This window comes from Zingiber officinale, chromosome 1A (genome assembly GCF_018446385.1).
Source record: "Zingiber officinale cultivar Zhangliang chromosome 1A, Zo_v1.1, whole genome shotgun sequence".
NCBI classification, from domain to species: domain Eukaryota; kingdom Viridiplantae; phylum Streptophyta; class Magnoliopsida; order Zingiberales; family Zingiberaceae; genus Zingiber; species Zingiber officinale.
The window spans coordinates 17,757,526-17,777,216 of NC_055987.1; the positions used below are offsets into that span (position 1 = coordinate 17,757,526).

Consider the following 19,691-nt stretch of genomic DNA (forward strand, 5'->3'; position numbering starts at 1 on the left):
TCGGTTGTAAGTTCATTGTCATCTTCTGAATCTGATTCTACTTCTGACTCAGGTTCGGTTCTCCGCTTGTTTTTTGACTCACGCGATCTCCCTATTCCTGCAACCAAAGCCAACCCTTTCTCGGTCGGGCGTGCATTAGTCTGTTCATGAAGTTCGAGTTCTGCAAATAATTCATCTAATTTAATGGTAGATAAGTCCTTGGAGACCTTGTAGGCATCTACCATGGATACCCACAAGGTGTTCCTTGGAAATGCGTTTAGAGAATACCTTATGATGTCCCGGTTGTCACGCCCCAAAGGAGTCCCTGCCAGACAAAAATCCGGCAGAGTCTCCCCTGTACCAGTGACAATATGAAGCATCACTACAAGCAAAATACATCAGCCACATGCGGCTGGAATATTTATATACACAACCACGCAGTTATAATAACAGCCCACACGGCTGGAATGAAACAATCACAACCACGCAGTTATATATAAAACAGCCCACACGACTATACCAAAAACCAACACAGCGGAAAAACGAAAACGGAAAGCCCACACAAGACAAACAGATACAATGCATGCCGGCACGGCTTAAACACAAATACAACACCAAAAGAATAAGATAGCCACATGGCTAAACACAAATACAATGCCACGAATAAGAAAAGAATATACAATAGAAAACGAACACAGTCTTCGGATGTGACGTAGAACCCGGCAGACAGGATACTCCGAGCGACACTCCAACAATCTACCTGAAAACCTAAATGTATACATGCGGTGGTGAGTATAGGTAACTCAGCGGGTAATAGACAAGATAGTGCATGGTCAATAAACAAACATGGAGATCACAAGTATACAGTCTCAGTAGGGAATAAAGAACATGATCATACCATCATAATCAATGCACCTAAACATATCTGACATAATCACCTGACATATAACTGTACAAACCACAACTAATACAATGACAGATACATACCCAATCTGGAATCGACGCAAGGTACAAAGATCAGTAAACCCACCAGATCTGCAACAGACATACCCGTGACACCTGTGCAATATAAGCACGACTGCATATACATGTAAAATAAATGACATGTATGCAGCATGGCAACCAAATGCAACAATCATATCGCAAACAAATGCAACATACCACAAACACATGCAACTAGTATCTAGTAGGCATGTATGCAAATATATCTCCAAAGATGCACCGCGCATCAAATGCAAAAGTGCATGCATGCTCCATGGTCACCCCCGCCACCTCTCTAGACACCACGACCCCTGTATGGCCGAGAGGCTTGGGTCCGTGACAAACCGTACTAGCCTCCAGTACATGCAGCGCTATAGGCGCCCGAAGCGGACGGTCAGCTAAGTAGTTATCTAACTACATAGCTAAGGGTCCCTGACCACTCATAACTCAAATCCTCTGACTACTGTACCCTCAAGATCCACTACTCCAGAGTGGTCGAGGCTGACAGAACACTGAGCGGCTGAATGAGCACGACAGGACTAGCTCCACTCCTAGCTACCACTCTCCAACAGTGGCCGAATGGGCAGCTATAAACAACCGACGACTCTCTCACCAAAAGGGAGACAATAGTCGTCAGTATGCAATGAATGATGACATGATATATATATAATCATGATACGAACACCGTCATCATCCATGCAACTCTAAATCCGCCTAAGTACCCCACAACATGAGTATAATCATCATGATAAATCCACACATCCCACCGAACACATGTACACAACTACACACGTATAAACAACCAAAAATCTCCAATAATCCCCCTGGACGCATATGCACAGATCGTAAATACAATCAACATGTATCCTCCAATAATAAACACATCAGACACGTGTACAAACCATAAACATACAATCAACACAACTCCTCCAAAAGTACGTAACCAAACACGTGTGTACATACAACATGCAAATGTAGGGTCAACATGATGACTCCTATAACACATACCATCCTACGTACAATCCCTGTCATATACACAATCGGCATGATAATACAAACACCCAACAATCCCTACAAGACATACTCTACACGTGTAATCACAACAGAGTAGATATCAAGAGTGGAGACTATATATGAATTAAACAGATCATCTCTAAGCTCAAGCAAAAGTAACAAGCAGGAAAAACAGCAACCGAACATGATATAAGGTAAAGTACCCTAATCCATCAGATAACAACCATGCACTAAGCTCAAAGAAATTCTACATAGAGACAAAGGAAGAAATACCCGCCTTTATCTGTCGACTGTGTCAGATAAACCAATCCCCCGTCGAGACGCTCGCCTCGAAACAAAATCCTGTGATCACTTAATACACTTAGCTAATTACATAGATAGCAAATAGCTAAATAAACTCCCAAATCTAATTAGGGAAACCCTAATTGAAATGATTAACCTAATTTCTTAATCCAATTAGGTTTAACCAAATCCATAATTTCCTTCCCTTCAATCCTACTTGAGTTAATCAATTTAATCATGATCATATTCTAAAATCAATATTCACTAATCAAATCCAATCATCCATAACATCCCATTATCCCCAACATAATATGGTTTAAATCTTAATTCTAATTCATCCATCTATCACATAAATGCAATCAAAACTCCATACTTAGCTCACCTTGATCCAAAACAAAAATCCACACCCTTTGATGAAGAAATCCAAAGTTTGCTGTGGAGAAAAATAGAGCTTCTCCACCCATTTACAGCTGGTCCAGCACAAACAGATGCCCAAAAGCAACACCTAGCATAAATCCAATACTAAATCCACAAACAATACATTCTCAATTAAGATTAAACCCAATACTTCATCCCCACCCTTACCTTCACTCACCACGGTGGTTCACAGCAGCATTAAGCTGTGACAGTAAGCTGGGATCGACACAAAAGGCAGGATTGCAGTGATCTCTGGCAACAGGAAATGTCTAGAATACACTGATCTGATCCTCCCTCTTATCTAGAACAAGAAGATCATCACAAAGGAAACCAATTAGGCAAAATCTTTGAAGCTTGCCTACCTCGATTGATTGCCTCAAAATGGTGTTGTCTGATCCGATCCAGCAGGTGTGGAGTTGCAGGTCACACCCCAGCGAACATATAGAGAAGGAGGACTGAGAGAGCTCGATCCGCCGAGAGGGACGCGAATCAACTCCCCCTCCCCCTGCTGTGCCCTAACTCCACCGTGCCCTAGAAGCCGAACAACAACCGGTTGTGAGCAAGAAACCACCGAATATGCAATCGCTCAGCCAGAGATGACAAGTAACGTTGAGATCCAGGGACACTCCTTCAGGCAACTCGACGAGGAAGCGATCGCCGGAGAAGAAATCGTCACTGTCGGCGTCGTGTGTGTCGGGTCGTCCGCGCGCACGAGAGGAAGATCGAGAGAGAAGGAAAGAGAGAAAGAATCGGTTACTTTCCTCGAATCTCCGGTGTGCTCTTTGCCGGCGACGCCAAGGGGGGAAGGGCAACATCACCGGTCGTTGGCGAGGCTCGGGACGAAGATGGCTCGCGCGTGAAGGGGAAAACAATCGGGAAGAAGGAAAAAGGGTTCGGAATTTAAACTTAGGTAAAGAGTTTATACTTAGGTAAACTAGATTAAATGAAATTAATCAACTCCCTCTTAATTGGGTATTCTAAACAGGCCTCCAATTAGTCCCACCATGTCATCCCCTCGAAACAAGTCATACGGACTCCGTTTAAATCCCGAAAAATTTCTAAAAATTCTCGAAAAATCCAATAAGATTTTTCGTCCAATAATATTTATTATTAAATTTTGCGGTATCTTACATTCTCCCCCACTAATAAAAATTTGGTCCCCAAATTTACTGGTCAATTTAGGGATCATCCTCCAAGGGTAACCACTGTAACGACCACCCTTCTTACTACTACTACACTCTAAGGATGACCGTTACTTGACTACTAACTCTACTTAACCGGTATGATAAAAATCTTTAGGAAAACCCTACCGAAAAAATTTCGGCAGAGTCTCCCCTGTACCGGTGACCATATCCGTAAATACATACAGAGTATACTCAGCCACAGGCGGCTGGAACATATAATTTCACAACCACGCAGTATAATAGCACAATAAAAATATGAAACTACTCTAGCAATGGCAAACAACCATATCACTCCAACAATAGGAGGTATCAAACTACAAATGCGGAAATAAACTCAATTTCAATATAACAAAATAGAATTAAAGAGAAAAGAAAATGACACATAACAGATCTCTCCATAGTCCTGGCATCACACACACTGTCACAGCATCTCCTTGTCGCCTTCCTTCTTATACTTTTCCTTTTCCTTTATTTGCAGTAGGAGGAAAATAGTATCTATAAGCTAAAAGCTTAGTGAGCGCTATCCTACTCACAAAAACTCGATATGCATGTATATAAATAAAAACATGCTAAAACTGAATGCTAACATGTAGAGCTACTCATGCTCATAAATAGCAAAGAAATCAACTAACTGAAAAGCTAACATGTATAGCTACTCATGCTCATAAATAGCAAAGAAACTAACTGAAAAGCTAACATGTAAAGATAATCATGCTCATAAATAGCAAAGAAACTAACTAAAAAGCTAACATGTAAAGCTACTCATGCTCATAAATAGCAAAGAAATCATGCTAACTGAAATACTAAACATGTACGGTTAATCATGCTCATAAATAGCAAAGGAATCATACTAACTGAAATACTAAACATGTATAGCTAATCATGCTCATAAATAGCAAAGGAACTAACTGAAAAGCTAACATGTAAAGCTAATCATAGAACTATCATGTGTATCAATAAGAAACTGAATTGATACCTAAGCTACACTAATTAATGCTAAACTGAGTCTGACTTGTATTCACATAACTAATTTGTGAAGTTTTGAAAACTATTTACATAATAGATTAAAATAATAATCATGCTGCTGATGGGCCCCACGACTTGCTTACGGTCCAGATCCCTAATTAAACCCGGATTGCAAGTTCGAGTCTAGTAGGGTTTACTAGGTTATCTAAACCTAGGGACGATTGAGCCCAACCCAATGGATATCTAATCCAAGACAGTGCCATTGCTGAAAATAAAATATCGATTTCATAGCTAATTTTCTTACTGCTTTAACTAGGTTATCTCGAACCTAGAACTAGGTTATCTCGAACCTAGAGGCATCGGAGCCCACCCATGGACCGTAGTCCCATATAAGCTGAAGCAAGACTAAATAAGTTATTTTAAATGCTTCTACTGCATTAACTGAGCTATTAAAATGCCTACTGTAGCATTATATTGAGCTAAGCATTTTATCAAGCACTTGGTGTGCACTAGAACACACCCTACGTACTGAAAATCTGTATACAAAGCTTAATATAAATCTGCATGCAAAGCTTAACAAAAATCTGCATATTAAGCCTATCAAAATCTGCATACTTTACTTATAAAAATCTGCATGCTATAAAAATAGGACTGCTCATGTTATTCCAATAGCAAATAGGAAACTAGAACAACTTAAGCATGCTATGAAAGTAAAACCAATTCAACTACTAGGCATGCAATAGAATCTAGAAAATAAAGGAATCGCTGCTGCATGGAATTAACAGAGTATCATGCTTCATCAGGAAATACTAAACAGCAATGAAAACTAAAACCGCTCATGCTTGAAAACAGCAAAAGAAAGGAACCCGAAATCAATAGCAAATGGGAACCAAAAGATCTACTCATGTATATCTATATAAACTAAATTCACAATGCTGTTAACATCTAATCAACTTATTCATTTCCAAAAGGTACAGAATTAATAGCTTGCTTTAGATACCCAAGGAATTAAGTACAGTCAATCCTGTACACTACTCTAAATAAATCCATTAATCTATCATTAAGGAACCAACAGATTAAACTAACTCATAATACTCAATGTGCATATATATGTATATACATCAAAACCGAAGCTTAAATGCTTAATAAACACATGCTGGTCCAGTAAGCTATAAAGGAAATCAAATTGGCATGTCTAATTAAGCTACTAATGAATAAGTCTACTAAGGAACATAAACAAATAAAACAATTTGTTCCAAAGTACACGACTACCTCTCTTATTTGTTTAACAGCTGTAGACTAAAATCCTAAATCTGTGTGCTATGTTTATCATGCAAATTCTATATGTGATCTTCTGTAGATGCTACTCGTTCATGTAGGAATAATAAATGTTATATTTTACATATGTGATTGTTATTGTACTCTATTTTTCAGAGTGGATCTAACATCGGAAACAATCCTTACTACAATCACTACTCTGTTCAATGGCACGGCAGGAACCCAAAAGATACCAACGTGTTGCTGATAAGGAAAAATTGCTACTGAAAACCTAAATTTTATAACTGTTCTTCATGCTTAAAATCCCTATCTTCTTTCTTTAGGGTTCATAGCAGTAAGCATCAAAAACAAAACCCCTCAAACTTGCTTCGAAATCCAAAAGGAAACAAGAATCCGAAAGCCATGAAAACGAAATCAAAGCTCGAAACAACTCCTACTACAGGTGAGAAGCAACTCACGGAGAAGGGTGCTCGCCGGCCGCCGGAGACGCCCTAAAGCTCGCTGCGTTTTTCGCCCGAGAGAAAACGCCGTCGCCGAGAGAAAGGGGAGAAGATTTTGTCACTGGGAAAACCTAAGTTCTCTTCTTATAACTTTAATATTCTGTTAACTAACTATTGCTTAAATACAACTTGATTCGGGTTTTATTAAGAAAAGTTCGGCTGGTCTGTTGGTGGGCTGCGTTCTGCTTAAGGCCTAGCGCATGGGTTTGAAACTTGGCTGCAACCATTTTTCCTTCCTATTTATTTCCTATTCATTAACTACTTCTTAAATAGAATATTTCTCCTTTTTAAATAAGAAACGATCGCTAGCACACTTGGTCAGCCCGGTATCTTAGCTTCGATTCCTCACCACGCACTTTTATTTCCAATTTATTTTACTGTTCCTAACTACTACTTAAATATATATCGCTCCATATATAATTAACAAAACCGTAGCTCACCGGTTTTGCTTGGGTCCGAAGTGTGGGTTCGAACCCCAGCTTCTACAAACTTATTTTTTTTCTTTTCTTTTTATTTTATTTTTAAAACTTCTTCCTCTGGGTAAAAATATCAAACGAACTCCAAAAATTACATAAAAATACTCTAAAAATTCCTAAAAATCTCTAGAATATTTTAAAAGCATTTCCAGATTTTTATAAGGACTTTTAGAACTCGAAATAGGAAAAATTGGGTCGTTACAACCACCATGCAACATACTCATATACTACTCCATTCAAATATCATAAACAAATCTCCAATCCTAGTATCATAAACATATCTCCAAACATGATAATCCTCCTCCAAGTGACTAGTGACAACTCTGTGAGCTATGAACTCACTCTGCTCCTGTTACTCCCACTCTGCAATCTAGCCAACTGTGAATAAATCAACTACCAAACCAAAATCCACTACCAACAAATCATCCATCATCTATATAGGACACTCAAACTATCCATCAGCCTGAGGATGAAAATCTATACTAAAGTCAGACTCCTAACCCAAAATCTGTAATCTCGGTCAGAACCAAAATGTGAAATCACGGATCTCCATCCGATACAATACTCAGAGATATACTATAAGGTCTGGTAATCTCTCTACAATATAATCCTGCTACTCCAACCAATGAGTACATCCTGCAAATCAATAGCTAGGAAGCTAAGTCATCATCCAACAATGATTACCCAAACTATTATATCCTCTCTATGTCCTGGATAATCCCACAACAAAGTCCATCATAATATGCCCCCAACTCTACTCTAGTATCCAAATCAATGGAGACAATCCCATAACATAATAATCCTGAAAATGATCCTGATGGTCTCCGATGTTCAGCCTCGCTGATACACAAGACATCAAGCTACAAATCCGTGATGTCTTTCTTCATATCATCCCATCCATAAGAATACTCCAAGTCTCTATACATCGGGTGTCGCCCGAATGTATCACAAATCTAGATCAATGTGTTTCCTGCAGTAACTCCTCCCGGATAAGAAGTGGCTCGGGAACACACATAATCTCCCACGAAAATCAATGAATCTCATTCTCATTACACGAGAATTCTACTATTGGCACGAGACTACTCTGCTCATGCTATATCGAAACTGCGCTAAATATTGGTTCGGTTAATCTAAAGATAGAAAGTACTAATAACAGTCAATAGCAGACTGACTTCTGCTGAACTTCGCTCGATGGAAATCGAACGTTCTAAAATACACACAAGATAATAAGATCAACTACACTTGAACATCCAGCGAATCTCCGTATAAATTACGCCTACTCCCAACTGATAACAGTCTCTATCTCCTGTGGATCCACTGATATCCTCTACTAAACACAACGTGTCCCAAAAACTCGTAAAAGACAATCACCATACGTACTACTAACTTCACATATAGATGTTCCCGTTGAAACATCTCTAGAACTATGCGAAGCTAGTGTACGTGATCCACCTCAGATCGGGAATAGATCACAACCTCGTCAATAAAGACAATGAAAACTGATCCAACCCCTAAAAATACCAAGTACACTGAGTCCATGTAAACATCTAGGCACGGTATGCCTAAATGGTAACACCAAGGACTCATAATGTACGTACCACAAGCTTACTCCACCCTAAGATCATCGACAACAAGTCTGTAATCTAATCACCAACTACAAATCACTAAATCCATAAATATCACACAAGTGCTACTCCTCATGTCTCTATCAACCTCAAACACTAAATAGTAGACCATCAAACCAAATATCCACCAATAGATCATCAAAAGGCAACCTATCACCACATCTGATCTCCCAATATCCACCAACTCCAATCATCCTCAACATCAATCAATCATACCAGATAGTCCTCTAAACAACGATAGAGTAAAAGAAAAGCATCCAACCCTCAACACCTATTGCCAACAAACTAGCTGTATCCAAAAAGTCTGTCAAATCTCATCATCTCATCCTCTTAGGTACTCAAATATCCACAGTAAAAGGATGTCAATCCCAAGTCCAAAGATTCACACCACCTCATGACTAAGAGTCTATCCATCCAGAAGATATCTCCACAACCTTCATCTATAAATGTCCCTCGACAAATACCGATAAAAGGTCAAACCCTCTAATATGAGATATAGACTACAAGATCTGGTAAAATGATCACGTGGTCAAGGTCTTAAGCCACCTGATCGAGACAATGTTAGCTGAGTCGTCTAACCATTGTCTTGTACCCCTTATTACTGTGATTGCTCCATCTGAGGTTCAGTAACCTCCAGTATCGAGCAATGTACAAAAGGTAAAGAGGTACTCTCTCTCCAAACACCTCAAGGAAATCGCTAAGTGATGACCTAATCTCCAAAAACATTCTCTGCTTCTTCCTTCACGTGGTACTGGGTCACGTAAAGGTTAAGCAGCTAATTTCAACTCTCTCATGTCGGTACGAATCATATATCCAAATGTACTCTCCAACTCATACACCCCAATAATGGATGTATCTCCTAAGTGTTAAGCATGTAGCCTTACACTTTTCCCGCATTAATGGAGGTATCATATCCAAATGTACCTTCTAAGTCATCCTATCAGGTACAGACAATCCATGGTCAAAGTCCCCATGGAATAGGATATGACAATCCTCTACAAGCTAACCAAGCCGACAATGGTATACGGCAAGTCAGTCACTCCCATGACTGTACAAGTCATGTACTCAAGTATGTCTCCCAAAATACCTAACCCAACACGAGTATCCCAAAGATAGGCGTCTCTAAAAATAGAGTAAGTCAATCCCCTACTGGTCGGACCAATAAAATCAATCGATCAACACTATCTGATCCAACAAGAGTAAATCAATCATCCACTGATGAAACTAACTAAGGTAAAATCAATCCACCACTACCCAAGTCAACGAAGGTAATCTACTAACCTAACCAACATGAGTAAATCAATACTCTACTAGTCAAAATAACAGGAGTACGAAACCAACTAAGATAAATCAATCCACAACTGCACAAGTCGATCAGGTAAATCAATCCTAAACTGATCTAACCAACCGGAGTAATACAACCGAAATACATACGACAGATACCATCCACTATCCACCTAATAATAATAGAGATGTATGACTGACTCTCAATCAACTAAGAGAATGACACCAAGACTACTAGTAGTACGATACGAGGAATCAACCGAGATCAGAACTGATCTCCAAAGAGTCAACCGTGATCGTTGATCGACACAACACATGAAATACGGTACAAATGTACTAACCGGAGAGTACTAACACGTACTAATATCACGCAACAATACATACACCAATGTAAATGATAACAATACGCAAACATACCTCCTATGCCGAGTCGTCTCACGTCGTCCCAAAGTCCAAAAGTCACATCAAGAAAATCAAACACAAAATCCCAAAACACGAAAAATAGAATCAAGTCAATCATACAAAAATCGTATCGATAAATCTCAAAATCCAAAACAAAAAGCATCGTGCATCAGACAGATAGATAAATCAATTATCTGAGTCCCTCGCCAAAAAATCCTAGTGAGTCTCCCGTACTGATGACAATACGCATCACTACAAATAATAAATTACCAAATTATTTATATACACAGCTATATAATAGCCCACACTGGAATGAACAATCACAACCACGCAGCTATATATAAAAAACCACGACTATACCAAAACCACCAATAAAAAACAAAACGAAAGCCCACAAGACAAACATGCTGACACTCAAATTAAACACAAATACAACACCAAAAGAATAAGATACCAACTGGCTAAACACAACACAATGCCTGTAATAAGAAAAGAATATAATAAACGAACATGCTTCTTGACGCGACGAACCCTAAGGAACGACACTCCAACACTCCAACATCTACCGAAACCTAAATGATATACGGTGAGTATAGTAACTCAGTGTAATAGACATAAAGATACATGTCAATAAACATGGAGATCACAAGTAGACCAAGAGGATATACCAGATCATACCATCATAATCAATGACATCATCATATAATCACCGACATATAACCATAAACCACAATAACTACAATCAACGACATACCTAAGAATCGACGCAAGGTACAAAGATCAAGAACCCACCGATCGTATATAACCGCGACACTGCGAATATAAGACGATATAACACGTAAAATAAATCGACGAAGACGATGGCAACCACCAACAATCAAATCGCAAACAAACGCAATATACCACAAACACACGAACTAGTATCTAGAGGTATGCAAATATATCTCCAAAGACGCACCGCGCATCAAAAAGTGCATACGATGCTCCACGGTCACCCCGCCACCTCTCTGTGACACCACGACCTCAGATGCCGGGCTCGGTCCGCGACAAACCGATTAGCCTCCAAAGACACGTGGCCATAGCGCCAAGGACGGATCGGCCGCCAAGTAGTTATCTAACTACATACCAAGGGTCCCCGACCACTCATAACTCAAACTGCACACCTTCGGGAGTCTCGCAGACAAATCCCAAAAGACCTCCCGTCCAATCAAGCATCACTACAAAAAATACATCACCACGCTGTCAATATTTATATACACAACCACTTGTATAATAACCACTGGAATGAAACAATCACAACCACTAGATATATATAAAATAACACCATCTGCATCAAAACACTGAAAAAACGCAAAGCAACACACAACACAAATAAATACAAATGACGATCCTTAAACACAAATACAACACTAAAACCATAGATAGCCAAATGGCTATCAAATACAACGCCAAAATAATAAAAGAATATACAAAAGAAAATAAGACGGCTCTATTTCTTGCGACGTAGACCAAGGATGGATACCCGAGCGACACCAACCATCTACAAGCTACGAAAACATAAACGATACAGGCAGGAGTATAGTAACTCATGTAATAAAATGATAACGGTCCATAAACAAAATAATGGATCAAAAGTATATACGTAGGGAAACAAATAACACGATCATACTATCATAATCAACGATTCACATACCGACGCGTAACCGACATAATCATAATCGATAAAACCACCACTTACCATACATAATGGTAAATACATACCCAATCAAATCATGTGCGAAGGTACAAGATCAAGAATAATCGATCAGTATATATACACCCGGCAGCGATAATATAAATACGATCGCAATACATGTAAACACGTTACACGAGCAAAGACGACAACCATACGCAACAATCATATCGCAAACAAACGAACATACCACAAACACACGCGAACTAGTATCTACTAGGCACGTATGCAAATATATCTCCAAAGACCGCATCAATGCAAGACATGCGACGGCACCACGGTCACCCCCGCCACCTCTCTGTACACCACGACCAGAGGCCGAGGCAGGTCCGGGTGACAAACCGACTAGCCTCCCAAGACAAATACCGCTTATAAAGCGGCCGAAAGGCCAAAGTAGTTATATAACTACACATATGGGTCCCCGACACCACATCTCTATTCCGACACTGCTCCTCAAGACTCACTACTCCAGGCGGTCGAGATGTAATCGAAAGACCAGTTGGCACAGACTAGCTCCACCCAAACTACCACTCTCCATCACGCCGCTATAAAAGACCGACAACCCTCTCAACTACAAGGGAGACGATAGTATGAGTGTTAACGAGCAATAAATGATATATATATAAATCACGACATTGACACCGCCATCATCCACCACTCTAAATCCACCTAAGTGTCCCACAACATGAGTATAATCATGATACTCCATATATCCCACCAAACATACGATATAACTACACATACCCAATCAAAATCTCCAATAACCTCAACACACACACACAACCCCAGGTACAATCAACATGTATCCTCCAAGAAAACACATCAAACACGGTATAAACCATGTATATACAATCAACAACTCCAATCATCACTTTGCGGAAAGTATACACGACATAACGGATGACAAGCCTCATACGAATACCACCAACGGCGTAATCCCTACCATACATACTCTACACGTGTAATCACAGAGTATAGATAATCCAAAGTGTAGGATAAGAATCAAATAGATCATCACAAGGTCAAGTCACACTTCATTGCAAAGCAACAAACGAACACGATATAAGATAAAGCATCCTAAACCATCTCGTAAAACCATGCACTAAGCTCAATAAAATCTACAGGAGAGGAAGAAATACCGGCTTTATCGCGTCGTCCAATACTCCAACGCCGAGGGCACGCCGTCCGATCCCAAGACCTGCGATCACATAATATATTTAGCTAATTACCCAGGTAGTAAATAGCTAAATAAAACTTCCCAATCTAATTAGGGAAACCCCTAATCGAAATAATTAACCTAATCCCTTAATCCAATTAAGTTTAACTAAATCCACAATTCCTCACTTCAATCCTCAACAACTAACCAAACCACCACATCCGATAATCCAACCAACAATCAATCCGATGATCTCAAGAACGATCACATAACAATCTACATCATCTAATCATCATATCCACAAATTTCAACTTAATACAAACCTCCATCAATTCAACACATACCAATAATGATCATGTATCCATTTACATAAATCCTTCACCAAATAACCATCACAAATCAACTTATCATAATCAAATTCCAAATTATAACCATTTAATCCATTTATCACCATCATTTAATCTATGTATCAACAACTAACATCAAAAATCAATCCTACATCACACTACTCATAAATCTAAGCAGAACAAAGTCTCACAACCCATAGAAACTCCAATTTAGCATCATACGAATAGGATACCCAAGTACAACACTAGAAAAGCACTAACCTTGAAGTATGACAGCAATTCCAGTAGCTCGGCAACCCTACAACTCACTGCCAAGAAGCTATAAAGGATACCCACTGTCCAGGAACTACAAAAACCCTACACAACCATTCCTCCAAGGATCAATCTATAACTCAATTGTACAGCAAAGAATTATTGAAACCCCTAACAAACAGAGACATTACTCACCTTAATAGACCCCAATCCTTTAGCCAAAACCTAAACAGCAGCTGGAAAGAGAGTAGTGATCGACATAGAAGAAAATCCACCAATATGCTAATCCAATGCCTCCTCCTAATCCGGGTCAGAGAGCAAGCATCACAAAAGGAAACTGATCTTTGAAATCACACAATTTCCGAATGAAGCTTACCTTGATCGATTGCCTCCAATGGTGTTGTTCCGATCTGATCCAGCAAGTGTGGAGCTGCAGATCAAATTCCAACGAACAAATCATAGAGAAGAACAAGGGAATAACCGGCTGGGAGCGATGCGATTCGAACCTCGCTGTGCCCTAGATCAGATCCCACCAAATCGAGCGCAACAATGGCCGAGAAGGAGATCACTCCACCAGGGAAGGCTTGGACAGCGCCAGCACCTTCAAGATTCGGACGACAATCCTCAGGCGACGCAGTGAGGCCGAGGTTGTCGAGGAAACATCGACGTCGGGGTCGCGTCGGATCGTTCGGGAGAGAGAAATCGAGAGGGAGAAGACGGAGGATCAGCAACTAGCTCCCTCCTAAAGCTTCGGTGGTTGCTTTGCGCCGGCGACACCGAGAAGGGAAGGAGGAATCGCCGATCGTCGCTCGTCTGCGAGGGAGATCGGAGAAGGAAGGGAGGTCGGGGAAGGAAGGAGAGGAGGAAGGATCGGCTTCGAGTTTGGGGGAAACGGCGTTTGGGAAGATAATTAAAGGAAAGAAAATGATTTATAATTATAAACATTTCCTCACCTAAACGGGTGTCCCAAATAGGCCTTATTTGTACCTGAAATTGATCCCCTCAAAACCCGTCTTACGAGCTCTGAAAAATTCCCAGAAAATTTCTAAAAATCCCCGAAAAATCCAATAAAATTTTCCATCCAATAATATTTATTATTGCATTTTCCATCAAATGCAAAAGTGCATGCATGCTCCATGGTCACCCCCGCCACCTCTCTAGACACCACGACCCCTGTATGGCCGAGAGGCTTGGGTCCGTGACAAACCGTACTAGCCTCCAGTACATGCAGCGCTATAGGCGCCCGAAGCGGACGGTCAGCTAAGTAGTTATCTAACTACATAGCTAAGGGTCCCTGACCACTCATAACTCAAACCCTCGACCTGCTGACCCTCAAGATCCACTACTCCGTAGTGGTCGAGGGATTGAGCAGCGGCTGAATGAGCACGACAGACTAGCTCCACTCCTAGCTACCACTCTCCAGCAGTACAGCTATAAACAACCGACGACTCTCTCACCACAAGGGAGACAATAGTCTGCAATGAATGATGACATGATATATATATAATCATGATAACACCGCCATCATCCATGCAACTCTAAATCCGCCTAAGTACCCCTAACATGAGTATAATCATCATGATAAATCCACACATCCCAGAACACATGTCTACAACTACACAGTAAACAACCAAAATCTCCAATAATCCCTCGACGATACGCACGCATCGAGAATACAATCAACATGTATCCTCCAATAATAAACACATCGGACACGTGTACAAACCATAAACATACAATCAACACAACTCCTCCAAAAGTACGTGACCAAACACGTGTGTACATACAACATGCAAATGTAGGGTCAACATGATGACTCCTATAACACATACCATCCTACGTACAATCCCTGTCATATACACAATCGGCATGATAATACAAACACCCAACAATCCCTACAAGACATACTCTACACGTGTAATCACAACAGAGTAGATATCAAGAGTGGAGACTATATATGAATTAAACAGATCATCTCTAAGCTCAAGCAAAAGTAACAAGCAGGAAAAACAGCAACCGAACATGATATAAGGTAAAGTACCCTAATCCATCAGATAACAACCATGCACTAAGCTCAAAGAAAATCTACATAGAGACAAAGGAAGAAATACCCGCCTTTATCTGTCGACTGTGTCAGATAAACCAATCCCCCGTCGAGACGCTCGCCTCGAAACAAAATCCTGTGATCACTTAATACACTTAGCTAATTACATAGATAGCAAATAGCTAAATAAACTCCCAAATCTAATTAGGGAAACCCTAATTGAAATGATTAACCTAATTTCTTAATCCAATTAGGTTTAACCAAATCCATAATTTCCTTCCCTTCAATCCTACCTGAGTTAATCAATTTAATCATGATCATATTCTAAAATCAATATTCACTAATCAAATCCAATCATCCATAACATCCCATTATCCCCAACATAATATGGTTTAAATCTTAATTCTAATTCATCCATCTATCACATAAATGCAATCAAAACTCCATACTTTGCTCACCTTGATCCAAAACAAAAATCCACACCCTTTGATGAAGAAATCCAAAGTTTGCTGTGGAGAAAAATAGAGCTTCTCCACCCATTTACAGCTGGTCCAGCACAAACAGATGCCCAAAAGCAACACCTAGCATAAATCCAATACTAAATCCACAAACAATACATTCTCAATTAAGATTAAACCCAATACTTCATCCCCACCCTTACCTTCACTCACCACGGTGGTTCACAGCAGCATTAAGCTGTGACAGTAAGCTAGGATCGACACAAAAGGCAGGATTGCAGTGATCTCCGGCAACAGGAAATGTCTAGAATACACTGATTTGATCCTCCCTCTTATCTAGAACAAGAAGATCATCACAAAGGAAACCAATTAGGCAAAATCTTTGAAGCTTGCCTACCTCGATTGATTGCCTCAAAATGGTGTTGTCTGATCCGATCCAGCAGGTGTGGAGTTGCAGGTCACACCCCAGCGAACATATAGAGAAGGAGGACTGAGAGAGCTCGATCCGCCGAGAGGGACGCGAATCAACTCCCCCTCCCCCTGCTGTGCCCTAACTCCACCGTGCCCTAGAAGCCGAACAACAACCGGTTGTGAGCAAGAAACCACCGAATATGCAATCGCTCAGCCAGAGATGACAAGTAACGTCGAGATCCAGGGACACTCCTTCAGGCAACTCGACGAGGAAGCTATCGCCGGAGAAGAAATCGTCACTGTCGGCGTCGTGTGTGTCGGGTCGTCTGCGCGCACGAGAGGAAGATCGAGAGAGAAGGAAAGAGAGAAAGAATCGGTTACTTTCCTCGAATCTCCGGTGTGCTCTTTGCTGGCGACGCCAAGGGGGGAAGGGCAACATCGCCGGTCGTTGGCGAGGCTCGGGACGAAGATGGCTCGCGCGTGAAGGGGAAAACAATCGGGAAGAAGGAAAAAGGGTTCGGAATTTAAACTTAGGTAAAGAGTTTATACTTAGGTAAACTAGATTAAATGAAATTAATCAACTCCCTCTTAATTGGGTATTCTAAACAGGCCTCCAATTAGTCCCACCATGTCATCCCCTCGAAACAAGTCATACGGACTCCGTTTAAATCCCGAAAAATTTCTAAAAATTCTCGAAAAATCCAATAAGATTTTTCGTCCAATAATATTTATTATTAAATTTTGCGGTATCTTACACCGGTTGTCGACCTTCTGTCCAATTGCATGAAGCCCATTGAGCAGATCTTGATTCCGGGCATGGAGTTGGGCAGCTGTTTCACCTTCCTGCAATTTGATGTTAAATAATTTATTAAAAATTAGGTCTCTTTTACTTACTTTGGTGTCGGATGTCCCTTCGTGAAGTTCAATTAGTTTCTCCCACAACTCTTTGGCACTGTTGAAGGGGCCGACGCGGTTGAGTTCTTCTTTTGATAGGCCACACTGGAGGGTGCAGGTTACCTTGGCATTAGCTTCCACTTTCTTGATCGAAGATGTATCCCAGTCCTCGTACGGTAGTGGTTTGCCGGCGCTGTCAGATGGTCGCTCGAATCCGGTTTTGACAATCATCCAGACTTCAAAGTGAGTCTGGAGATATGCCTCCATCCGACCTTTCCAGTACCCGAAGTCGTCTCCGGTGAATAGCGGAGGGCGGGCAGTACTATAGCCTTCTTGAAGGGTCATTTCAGTTTTACCTAAAGCGAAAAAACAACCACAAAAAAATGTCCCAGGACTTGGTCCTGGCTTAGTAGTGCGGTAAGAAAAAAAATGGACCACGAACTCGGGTGGTGTTGCACCAATTCCGAGAAAAACCGATTCGAGCGAAAAAGAATTAGAATATAGCTATGAGGCTAAATTCTAATCGACTCCGAAAAAAATTAAATACCACGAAAAAAAATATTTTGAATGGTGGTTGCACCGATTCAAAATGACCCTGATCTGATACCAATTGATGGATCAAAAGCGCTAAAGGGGGGGTGAATAGCGCTCGTGGCTATTTCGTTTTTCGAAATCCGTAAATCGTACGTGAAACTAATAGAGTAATAAGCAGCGGAATAAAGAGACAACAGAGACAGTGGAATTACCGTTCGAGCCCAAGGCGACTTACTCAAGGCCCGCGATCCTTGATCGCTCCGTGAGCAACAACTATAATATCGTGAATAAGTACAAGGAAATAAGTACAACCGGAATTGAAATAATACCGACAACAAAATAATAACTGAAGCTTTAGGTCGTCGGTGATGTAACAGACTTTACAGTCGTTTCTTGAGCAGCACACAGCAGAAGGAAAGCTTGTTGAATCGTTGTATTGAAGCCGCACCTCAACCCTCTTTTATATGACGAGGCTTGACTGGCTCCTTTGTCCCTGCAAGACATGTTATTCACAAAACAATACATACCCTGCAAAACAATGTTAGAACAGATAAAAATGACAATAGAATAATCAACAGTCTTCGGACTGTCCGAGTCTGACTTCGGATTTCCAACCGGAAATCCTAGGTCGACCCGACGCCTACTGTTCCCTCTACGGGGAACGGGTCCTCACCTACTCCCCTCAGGAGAGATTACCTAATGCCAGTCCGATCCTCCAGACCGACTGGACTTTCCGCCTAGGGTTACCACCCCCTAGGACCTAGGGTTACCTCCCCCTAGGGTTTTTCTTCACCTAGGGTTACCACCCCCTAGGACCTAAGGTTTCACCTAGGGTTACCACCCCCTAGGACCTAAGGTTGCCGCCCCTTAGGGTTTTCCTCCACCTAGGGTTACCGCCCCCTAGGACCTAAGGTTTCCGCCCCTTAGGGTTTTCCCTCACCTAGGGTTACCGCCCCCTAGGACTTAAGGTTACCACCCCTTAGGATTTTCCCTTTGCCTAACCGCAGCTAGGACTTTCCTTAAACACTTATTCAAACATGTTAGATCACACACTAACTTAACTTTGAATCCCTTTACCATTATCAAAACTAAGGTTTGATCGTCGGATGCTTCCCGCACCAACATAAAGCTTCCAAAGGATGAAGATCTTTTTCCACCAACCAAGCTCCAAGGGATGCAAGCTTTCTCTCCTTCTTCTCCAAGCTAAAATCCGGCCACCACTTGATCTCCAGGGAGGATGAGAGGTTCGGCCATAAAGATGGAGAGAAGAGAAAGGGAAGAGGCCGACCACACCAAGGAAGAAAAGAGGGAGAAAAATAATTGAGGTTGTTCACCTTGAAGACACCCAAAACCCCTTCTTTTATAATCCTTAGCTTTGGCAAATAAGGAAATTTAATTACAATAAAATTTCCTTAACTTTCCTTGACATGAATTAATTAAAAAAAATTAAATAAAATTTCCTAATAGATCATGTC

General features: G+C 40.8%; 1 long non-coding RNA gene across 1 annotated transcript; it reads right to left on the minus strand.

Moving 5' to 3' along the window:
* Positions 1–13,793: 13,793 nt before the first annotated feature.
* LOC122000678 lies at positions 13,794–14,784 on the minus strand. The gene is made up of 4 exons (XR_006117202.1): positions 14,382–14,784; positions 14,252–14,305; positions 14,071–14,175; positions 13,794–13,980 (listed from the first exon to the last, which is right to left on the minus strand). It is a non-coding gene; the product is annotated as an uncharacterized LOC122000678 (long non-coding RNA).
* Positions 14,785–19,691: the final 4,907 nt, after the last annotated feature.